This window comes from Oncorhynchus gorbuscha, linkage group LG11 (assembly GCF_021184085.1).
Source record: "Oncorhynchus gorbuscha isolate QuinsamMale2020 ecotype Even-year linkage group LG11, OgorEven_v1.0, whole genome shotgun sequence".
In the NCBI taxonomy this organism is placed as follows: Eukaryota; Metazoa; Chordata; class Actinopteri; order Salmoniformes; family Salmonidae; genus Oncorhynchus; species Oncorhynchus gorbuscha.
The window spans coordinates 63,148,750-63,159,973 of record NC_060183.1 but is presented as its reverse complement, the minus strand read 5'-3'; the positions used below and the strand labels follow the sequence as shown (position 1 = coordinate 63,159,973).

The following is an 11,224-nucleotide window of genomic DNA, read 5'->3' as shown; positions in this document are numbered from 1 at the left end:
AGGTTGCAAGTTCAAATCCCCGAGCTGACAAGGTACAAAATCTGTTGTTCTGCCCCTGAACAGGCAGTTAACCCACTGTTCCTAGGCTGTCATTGAAAATAAGAATTTGTTCTTAACTGACTTGCCTAGTAAAATAAAGGTAAAATAAAAATAAATTAAAAATACACCCGCCACGCTTCACTCTTGTGAAAAGCAAGAACAAACGCAGTAATAATAAAATGTCTCTCTTTCTACTGCGCAGTGGCATTCGGATCTATATGGGCCATTCCGGACAAGTCGGTTAGAATTACACAGGGATGCAACTTTGGGTTTTAGGAGTGGGTGGGACATAATTATTATAAATTTTTTCCGTTTTTATCCAATCGGATAAACATTCCAAACAGCCTACTCGGCCTCTCGGAGGCGTCGCATGGTCCTTAAGCACACCGTTGCCCCGTTTTGAATCAGATTCCAATGATAAAACTGTGGGGGACAAAAATACAATTTCAGAATGTGGGGGGGACATGTCCCCCCATCCCCAGTGAAAGTTGCGCCCCTGCAATTACACATAACTGAGACCCGTGACAATCATATTAGTCCCGACCCAGACTCCTGACATGATTTTGAATTTGGGATCCGGATCTGCTCCGGTCCTTGACCGGGTCTTGGGTATTTTGCTTCCTCTAATCTAAATCCTCTGTCTTGTCTAAACAATGTAGGGCAGATATAAGGCATGTATGACAGATATAGGGCATGCAGGGCAGATATAGGGCATGTTGTCATGTTTGTCATTTATTGTCATGTCTTGTCCCTGTGCTCCCCATGCTATTCGTTTCCCTCTGCTGGTCTTGTTTGGTTCTATCCCTCTCTCTCCCCCCTCCCTCTCTCACTCTCTCGCTCTCTCTTCTCTCTGTCGTTCCGTTCCTGCTCCCAGCTGTTCCTATTCCCCTAATCATCATTTAGTCTTCCCACACCTGTTCCCGATCCTTTCCCCTGATTAGAGTCCCTATTTATTCCTTTGTGATCCGTTCCTGTGCCGTCGGTTCCTCGTATTGTATTCACCATGCTGTGATTGCGTTTCGCCCTGTCCTGTCGTGTTTTTGCCGTGATTGTGTATCACCCTGTCCTGTCGTGTTTTGTGCCTTCATCAGACGCTGCGTGTGAGCAGGTGTCTCAGTCGACTACGGCCTGCGCCTACCCGAAGCGACCTGCAGTCTGTGGCCGCTTCTCCAGTTGCTTTTCCCCTCTACAATCTAGAGGATTTCTGTTATTCCGTTTTGAACATTAATAAACTCTGTTTCTGTTAAGTCGCGTTTGGGTCCTCTTTCACCTGCATGACAGAAGGAACCGACCAAAGAATGGACCCAGCGACTTCAGACGCTCGTTACACTGCCGTCGAGATCCAAGGAGCCATGCTCGGCAGACACGAGCAGGAATTGTCTGCTGCTCGCCATGCCGTGGAGAACCTGGCCGCTCAGGTTTCCGACCTCTCTGGACAGTTCCAGAGTCTACGTCTCGTGCCACCTGTTACTCCCTGGCCTGCCGAGCCTCCAGAACCCAGGGTTAATAACCCACCTTGCTACTCCGGGCAGCCCACTGAGTGCCGCTCCTTTCTCACGCAGTGTGAGATTGTGTTCTCTCTCCAACCCCACACATACTCTAGAGAGAGAGCTCGGGTTGCTTACGTCATTTCACTCCTTACTGGCCGGGCTCGAGAATGGGGCACAGCTATCTGGGAGGCAAGGGCTGATTGCTCTAACAGATTCCAGAACTTTAAAGAGGAGATGATTCGGGTTTTTGACCGTTCAGTTTTTGGTGGGGAGGCTTCTAGGGCCCTGGCTTCCTTATGCCAAGGTGAACGGTCCATAACGGATTATTCCATTGAGTTTCGCACTCTTGCTGCCTCTAGTGAGTGGAACGAGCCGGCGCTGCTCGCTCGTTTTCTGGAGGGACTCCACGCAGTGGTTAAGGATGAGATTCTCTCCCGGGAGGTTCCATCAGATGTGGATTCTTTGATTGCTCTCGCCATCCGCATAGAACGACGGGTAGATCTTCGTCACCGGGCTCGTGGAAGAGAGCTCGCATCAACGGTGTTTCCCTGCTCCGCATCGCAACCATCTCCCTCCTCTGGCTTTGAGACTGAGCCCATGCAGCTGGGAGGGATTCGCATCTCGAATAAGGAGAGGGAACGGAGGATCACCAACCGCCTGTGCCTCTATTGCGGAGTTGCTGGACATTTTGTTAATTCATGTCCAGTAAGAGGCCAGAGTCCATCAGTAAGCGGAGGGCTACTGGTGAGCGCTACTACTCAGGTCCCTTCATCTAGATCTTGTACTACTATGTCGGTCCATCTACGCTGGACCGGTTCGGGTGCTACATGCAGTGCTTTGATTGACTCTGGGGCTGAGGGTTGTTTCATGGACGAAGCATGGGTTCGGAAACATAACATTCCTTTCAGACCGTTAGACAGGCCTACGCCCATGTTTGCCTTAGATGGTAGTCATCTTCCCTGTATCAAATTTGAGACACTACCGTTAACTCTCACAGTATCTGGTAACCACAGTGAGACTATTTCTTTTTGATTTTCCATTCACCGTTTACACCTGTTGTTTTGGGTCATCCCTGGCTAGTATGTCATAATCCTTCTATTAATTGGTCTAGTAATTCTATCCTATCCTGGAACGTTTCTTGTCATGTGAAGTGTTTAATGTCTGCCATCCCTCCCGTTTCTTCTGTTCCTACTTCTCAGGAGGAACCTGGCGATTTGACAGGAGTGCCGGAGGAATATCATGATCTGCGCACGGTCTTCAGTCGGTCCCGAGCCAACTCCCTTCCTCCTCACCGGTCGTATGATTGTAGTATTGATCTCCTTCCGGGGACCACTCCTCCTCGAGGTAGACTATACTCTCTGTCGGCTCCCGAACGTAAGGCTCTCGAGGATTATTTGTCTGTGTCTCTTGACGCCGGTACCGTTGTGCCTTCTTCTTCTCCGGCCGGGGCGGGGTTCTTTTTGTTAAAAAGAAGGACGGTACTCTGCGCCCCTGCGTGGATTATCGAGGGCTGAATGACATAACGGTTAAGAATCGTTATCCGCTTCCCCTTATGTCATCAGCCTTCGAGATTCTGCAGGGAGCCAGGTGCTTTACTAAGTTGGACCTTCGTAACGCTTACCATCTCGTGCGCATCAGAGAGGGGGACGAGTGGAAAACGGCGTTTAACACTCCGTTAGGGCATTTTGAGTACCGGGTTCTGCCGTTCGGTCTCGCCAATGCGCCAGCTGTTTTTCAGGCATTAGTTAATGATGTTCTGAGAGACATGCTGAACATTTTTGTTTTTGTCTATCTTGACGATATCCTGATTTTTTCTCCGTCACTCGAGATTCATGTTCAGCACGTTCGACGTGTTCTACAGCGCCTTTTAGAGAATTGTCTCTACGTAAAGGCTGAGAAGTGCTCTTTTCATGTCTCCTCCGTTACTTTTCTCGGTTCCGTTATTTCCGCTGAAGGCATTCAGATGGATTCCGCTAAGGTCCAAGCTGTCAGTGATTGGCCCGTTCCAAGGTCACGTGTCGAGTTGCAGCGCTTTTTTAGGTTTCGCTAATTTCTATCGGCGTTTCATTCGTAATTTCGGTCAAGTTGCTGCCCTCTCACAGCTCTTACTTCTGTTAAGACGTGTTTTAAGTGGTCCGGTTCCGCCCAGGGAGCTTTTGATCTTCTAAAAGAACGTTTTACGTCCGCTCCTATCCTCGTTACTCCTGACGTCACTAGACAATTCATTGTCGAGGTTGACGCTTCAGAGGTAGGCGTGGGAGCCATCCTATCCCAGCGCTTCCAGTCTGACGATAAGGTTCATCCTTGCGCTTATTTTTCTCATCGCCTGTCGCCATCTGAGCGCAACTATGATGTGGGTAACCGTGAACTGCTCGCCATCCGCTTAGCCCTAGGCGAATGGCGACAGTGGTTGGAGGGGCGACCGTTCCTTTTGTCGTTTGGACAGACCATAAGAACCTTGAGTACATCCGTTCTGCCAAACGACTTAATGCCCGTCAAGCTCGTTGGGCGTTGTTTTTCGCTCGTTTCGAGTTTGTGATTTCTTACCGTCCGGGTAGCAAGAACACCAAGCCTGATGCCTTATCCCGTCTGTTTAGTTCTTCTGTGGCTTCTACTGATCCCGAGGGGATTCTTCCTTATGGGCGTGTTGTCGGGTTAACAGTCTGGGGAATTGAAAGACAGGTTAAGCAAGCACTCACGCACACTGCGTCGCCGCGCGCTTGTCCTAGTAACCTCCTTTTCGTTCCTGTTTCCACTCGTCTGGCTGTTCTTCAGTGGGCTCACTCTGCCAAGTTAGCTGGTCATCCCGGTGTTCGAGGCACTCTTGCGTCTATTCGCCAGCGCTTTTGGTGGCCGACTCAGGAGCGTGACACGCGCCGTTTCGTGGCTGCTTGTTCGGACTGCGCGCAGACTAAGTCGGGTAACTCTCCTCCTGCCGGTCGTCTCAGACCGCTCCCCATTCCTTCTCGACCATGGTCTCACATTGCCTTAGACTTCATTACCGGTCTGCCTTTGTCTGCGGGGAAGACTGTGATTCTGACGGTTGTCGATAGGTTCTCTAAGGCGGCACATTTCATTCCCCTCGCTAAACTTCCTTCCGCTAAGGAGACGGCACAAATCATTATTGAGAATGTATTCAGAATTCATGGCCTCCCGTTAGACGCCGTTTCAGACAGAGGCCCGCAATTCACGTCACAGTTTTGGAGGGAGTTCTGTCGTTTGATTGGTGCGTCCGTCAGTCTCTCTTCCGGGTTTCATCCCCAGTCTAACGGTCAAGCAGAGAGGGCCAATCAGACGATTGGTCGCATACTACGCAGCCTTTCTTTCAGAAACCCTGCGTCTTGGGCAGAACAGCTCCCCTGGGCAGAATACGCTCACAATTCGCTTCCTTCGTCTGCTACCGGGTTATCTCCGTTTCAGAGTAGTCTGGATTACCAGCCTCCTCTGTTCTCATCCCAGCTTGCCGAGTCCAGCGTTCCCTCCGCTCAAGCGTTTGTCCAACGTTGTGAGCGCACCTGGAGGAGGGTGAGGTCTGCACTTTGCCGTTACAGGGCACAGACGGTGAGAGCCGCCAATAAACGCAGGATTAAGAGTCCAAGGTATTGTTGCGGCCAGAGAGTGTGGCTTTCCACTCGCAACCTTCCTCTTACGACAGCTTCTCGTAAGTTGACTCCGCGGTTCATTGGTCCGTTCCGTGTCTCCCAGGTCGTCAATCCTGTCGCTGTGCGACTGCTTCTTCCGCGACATCTTCGTCGCGTCCATCCTGTCTTCCATGTCTCCTGTGTTAAGCCCTTTCTTCGCACCCCCGTTCGTCTTCCCTCCCCCTCCCGTCCTTGTCGAGAGCGCACCTATTTACAAGGTACATAAGATTATGGACATGCGTTCTCGGGGACGGGGTCACCAATACCTAGTGGATTGGGAGGGTTACGGTCCTGAGGAGAGGAGTTGGGTTCCGTCTCGGGACGTGCTGGACCGTTCGCTCATCGATGATTTCCTCCGTTGCCGCCAGGATTCCTCCTCGAGTGCGCCAGGAGGCGCTCGGTGAGTGGGGGGGTACTGTCATGTTTGTCATTTATTGTCATGTCTTGTCCCTGTGCTCCCCATGCTATTCGTTTCCCTCTGCTGGTCTTGTTTGGTTCTATCCCTCTCTCTCCCCCTCCCTCTCTCACTCTCTCGCTCTCTCTTCTCTCTGTCGTTCCGTTCCTGCTCCCAGCTGTTCCTATTCCCCTAATCATCATTTAGTCTTCCCACACCTGTTCCCGATCCTTTCCCCTGATTAGAGTCCCTATTTATTCCTTTGTGATCCGTTCCTGTGCCGTCGGTTCCTCGTATTGTATTCACCATGCTGTGATTGCGTTTCGCCCTGTCCTGTCGTGTTTTTGCCGTGATTGTGTATCACCCTGTCCTGTCGTGTTTTGTGCCTTCATCAGACGCTGCGTGTGAGCAGGTGTCTCAGTCGACTACGGCCTGCGCCTACCCGAAGCGACCTGCAGTCTGTGGCCGCTTCTCCAGTTGCTTTTCCCCTCTACAATCTAGAGGATTTCTGTTATTCCGTTTTGAACATTAATAAACTCTGTTTCTGTTAAGTCGCGTTTGGGTCCTCTTTCACCTGCATGACACATGTTGGACAGATCTAGGGCATGTAGGGCAGATATAGGGCATGTAGGGCAGATATAGGGCATGTAGAGCAGATATAGGGCAAGTTGGACAGATCTAGGGCATGTAGGGCAGATATAGGGAATGTTTTTTGTTTAATTTATTTCACCTTTATTCAACCAGGTAAGCCAGTTGAGAACAAGTTCTCATTTACAACTGCAACCTGGCCAAGATAAAGCAAAGCAGTGTAACACAAACAACAACACAAGGTTACACATGGAATAAACAAACGTACAGTCAATAACACAAAATAAAAGTCTATATACAGTGTGTGCAAAAGATGAGGGAGGTAAGGCAATAAATAGGCCGTAGTGGTGAAATAATTACAATTTAGCAAATAAACACTGGAGTGATAGATGTGCAGAAGATGAATGTGCAAGTAGAGATACTGGGGTGCAAAGGAGTAACAACAAAAAATATTAATAAAATAAATAACAATATGGGGATGAGGTAGTTGGTGGGCTATTTACAAATGGGCTGATCTGTAATCTGCTCTGATAGCTGATGCTTAGTGAGGGTGATATGAGTCCAGCTTCAGTGATTTTTGCAATTCGTTCCAGTCATTGGCAGCAGAGAATTGTAAGGAAAGGCGGCCAAACTAGGAATTGGCTTTGGGGTGACCAGTGAAATATACCTGCTGTGGCGGTGCTATGGGTGGGTGCTGCTATGGTGACCAGTGAGCTGATATAAGGCGGGGCTTTACCTAGCAAAGACTTCTAGATGACCTGGAGCCAGTGGGTTTGACGATGAATATGAAGCGAGGGCCAGCCAACGAGGGCATACAGGTCGCAGTGGTGGGTAGTATATGGGGCTTTGGTGACAAAACGGATGGCACTGTGATAGACTGCATCCAATTCGCTGAGTAGAGTGTTGGAGGCTATTTTATAAATTACATCTCCGAAGTCAAGGATCGGTAGGATAGTCAGTTTTACACGTGTATGTTTGGCAGCATGAGTGAAGGATGCTTTGTTTGTGAAATAGGAAGCCGATTCTAGATTTAATTTTGTAGTACAGATATAGGGCATATAGAACAGATATAGGGCATGTAGGGCAGATATAGGGGCTCTATGGCAAATATAGGGGAGGTAGGGCAGATAATACAGGGCTGAGATAGAGCAATTTGCTTTGGCCATTTTAATTTAATTTAATTGAGAGAGAGGGGAGAGAGAGAGAGAGAGAGAGAGAGAGAGAGAGAGAGAGAGAGAGAGAGAGAGAGAGAGAGAGAGAGAGAGAGACATTAAATGCTAACAGGAGGATAACGTCACTAGCTCCCAAATGTAGGCATGCTGGTCTGGAGAAAAAGGCTCGCAGCTCTGTTATCCGTGGTCACAGAGAGCGTGGGGGAGGAAGACACTTGGACCAAGGAGTCGTGTGGGTAGAAGAAACACACCGGCGTTATTCAAAAGGAAAACTTCTAACCCAAAGACAGCGGTTTTCAAAAAAATCTTTAGGCTAGTTGGATTTTTTATTGGAAAGCGAGCATATTGAACGCCGGACGTTTTGCACAACTTGGAAAACCTATTCGTAAGTAAAGGGGAAGGATTTATTCTGCATTTCAATACGCTTTTCGTTCATTCTTCCCCTTATATCTCTACACAGATTTCCTATTCACTTCGTTTCCCACTTTTCAAATTTCCAACAACGCTCAGCCTACTTTTGAGCTATGTTAATTTCATTGTAAATGTAGGCCTAATTACTTTCATTTGTCTGAGAGCTGCTGGTTCGGCGTTTTCCCCAGTCGCTGAAGGGGAAACTCGTGGCAGGAAAGCCGACCAGAATGACGAATAGTTTGCCAGGCAACGTTGCACATTCTAGCATACTTTTCCATTATTTTTTTCTGACACGAATACAATCAGCTGTTGTCGTTATCACGTTATTAATGTTAGTAATAGGTCTATGTATAATAGTTATTTTAGCAGAGCTTCTCTCCTGTCAAATGAACTGTCAAATTAATTATTGACACATCAGTAATATGACACAAAGGAAAGTCAATTGCCTTCACAATGAATGACATTTCATGAACAAAACACATTAGCCTATTTATATACAACTAACAGTGAACTCATAATGTAAACAAAGCAGACGTGCTTGTGACTGAGGCAGATGTAGCTGTTTTTCTCTCTGACCTAGTGAATGGACAGTTTTGGCGGATCTCAAAATGGTCCAGAGGCAACTCCCTAAACTGTGATTTTGAATATCTAAACCTGCATTTAGACTGTTGACTGGTCAAACGGAATGACTAGCTCATGACAAACAGGAAGTCTAAATATCTTTCCTAGAGGGGCTCATGAAATGGAAGTTTCTGACCTTACTCCCCCTTCCCCCACTTCAAACCAGCAACCTGAAAACCGATTCCACCTGTGTGTGTGCTCGTACACACTTGTGTAAACCTTAGTGTGCGAGAGCCCTGGGGGGTAGAAATATTAGATTACCAACTAAGGTGAAGCTTTTGGACCCCTCTATTGTCAACCTTATAATAGTCAGGATATAGAGATTGTGTCACATTAAAAAAAAAACATCCCATATATGAGATCTCATTTATAGGCCAGCCTGACCCCCTCCCCTTTCCTTTGTTAGCCAGCCCATAACTCTGCATGGGGAGTTGGCAGCCAATAGAATTGTCTAAAGAATCCAAACTGAAATGCCGCAGTGAAATACTGATTTGTATGGATAATGGATGTGGCAATGTGTTGAATGAGAATGCTTGTTCTTGTCCCAAAGCTCAAGCCATTGATGGAGTGTGTACTGTATAGCAACGGTCAGTAGGTAATCAGTAGGATTAGGTAGCCATTCACCTAAGAGAACAGTTCTAGTCCTGGTGTTAAATTTAAATTCGCTCTGTTGCACTTTATTTTTCTTCTCTCTCTCTTTCCCGTCACTGTACTTGCATGAATACACAAAACACATTTAGAAAGACAGGACCTTTAATGTGAATTGCTAAATATGCTACCATTCATTGTCACATTATAGCCAACCGTGGATGCGTGGCAGTCTCTGGCTGCAGCACAGTCATTGTGTGGTCTCGATCTCAAGTTGACACTTTCCTTCCTGGTATGTTTGTTTGACGCAATTTCTTTATCACCATCTTTAACGGGCACCCAGTTGTGTTTTAGAAGTTTAATGGCATCATTGAATGGGTGACTTTACAGTATCTAAGAATGAAAATGACAGCCGTTGGCAGGCCGGCTGGTTGTTGGACCACTGGCAGTGGCTAGAGCTGGAGGGCCGAGGCACGTGGTGTCCCTCAGGGTTCCGTGTTTGGACCAATAAAAAAAACAGAATAAAACAGGCTTCAATCATTACAGGCCTGCTGGAGAAGGCTGGAGAATGTTCCTCTGGTCTGCTCTGTTCAGCTCTGACCTCAAGAAAAGGGGAAAATACAAGCATCCTAGGCTAGGAGTGCAGGCTAGGAGTGCAGGCCAGGAGTGCAGTCTAGGAGTGCAGACTAGGAGTGCAGACTAGGAGTGCAGACTAGGAGTACAGGCTATGAGTGCAGTCTAGGAGTGCAGACTAGGAGTGCAGGCTAGGAGTACAGACTAGGAGTGTAGGCTAGGAGTGCAGGCTATGAGTGCAGTCTAGGAGTGCAGACTATGAGTGCCGGCTAGGAGTGCAGTCTAGGAGTACAGGCTAGGAGTGCAGACTAGGAGTGTAGGCTAGGAGTGCAGGCTATGAGTGCAGTCTAGGAGTGCAGACTAGGAGTGCAGGCTAGGAGTGCAGGCTAGGAGTGCAGTCTAGGAGTGCAGACTAGGAGTGCAGGCTGAGTGTAGGCTAGGAGTGCAGGCTAGGAGTGCAGACTATGAGTGCAGACTATGAGTGCAGTCTAGGAGTGCAGACTAGGAGTGCAGGCTAGGAGTGCAGACTAGGAGTGCAGCAAGGAGTGCAGACTAGGAGTGCAGACTAGGAGTGCAGACTATGAGTGCAGGCTATGAGTGCAGACTAGGAGTGCAGACTAGGAGTGCAGTCTAGGAGTGCAGACTAGGAGTGCAGACTAGGAGTGCAGGCTATGAGTGCAGGCTATGAGTGCAGTCTAGGAGTGCAGCCTATGAGTGCAGGCTAGGAGTGCAGTCTAGGAGTGCAGACTATGAGTGCAGGCTATGAGTGCAGACTAGGAGTGCAGACTAGAGTGCAGACTAGGAGTGCAGACTATGAGTGCAGACTATGAGTGCAGACTATGAGTGCAGGCTATGAGTGCAGGCTATGAGTGCAGTCTAGGAGTGCAGACTATGAGTACAGGCTAGGAGTGCAGACTAGGAGTGCAGACTATGAGTGCAGACTAGGAGTGCAGACTATGAGTGCAGACTATAAGTGAAGACTATGAGTGCAGACTATGAGTGCAGGCTATGAGTGCAGTCTATGAGTGCAGACTATGAGTGCAGGAGTGCAGACTATGAGTGCAGACTATGAGTGCAGACTATGAGTGCAGACTAGGAGTGCAGACTAGGAGTGCAGACTAGGAGTGCAGACTAGGAGTGCAGACTAGGAGTGCAGACTATGAGTGCAGGAGTGCAGACTATGAGTGCAGACTAGGAGTGCAGACTAGGAGTGCAGACTAGGAGTGCAGACGAGGAGTGCAGACTAGGAGTGCAGACTATGAGTGCAGACTATGAGTGCAGGCTATGAGTGCAGGCTAGGAGTGCAGTCTAGGAGTGCAGACTATGAGTGCAGGCTAGGAGTGCAGTCTAGGAGTGCAGACTAGGAGTGCAGACTAGGAGTGCAGTCTAGGAGTGCAGACTAGGAGTGCAGGCTATGAGTGCAGTCTAGGAGTGCAGACTGAGTGCAGAGTGCAGACTATGAGTGCAGCTATGAGTGCAGACTAGGAGTGCAGACTATGAGTGCAGACTAGAGTGCAGACTATGAGTGCAGACTAGAGTGCAGACTATGCAGACTATGAGTGCAGACTATGAGTGCAGACTATGAGTGCAGACTAGGAGTGCAGACTATGAGTGCAGACTATGAGTGCAGACTATGAGTGCAGACTAGGAGTGCAGACTATGAGTGCAGACTATGAGTGCAGACTAGGAGTGCAGACCATGAGTGCA

The 11,224-nt window shown here is 48.5% G+C and overlaps 1 protein-coding gene across 2 annotated transcripts in view; it reads left to right on the top strand.

The window, feature by feature from the left end:
- Positions 1-7,448: 7,448 nt before the first annotated feature.
- lhfpl2a (LHFPL tetraspan subfamily member 2a) overlaps positions 7,449-11,224 on the top strand; it is a 70,475-nt gene continuing 66,699 nt past the window's right edge. For both annotated transcript variants that reach the window (XM_046370436.1, XM_046370434.1), the window contains exon 1: positions 7,449-7,709. The gene's annotated coding sequence lies outside the window, so the exon portion shown is untranslated. The remainder of the gene's footprint in view (positions 7,710-11,224) is intronic.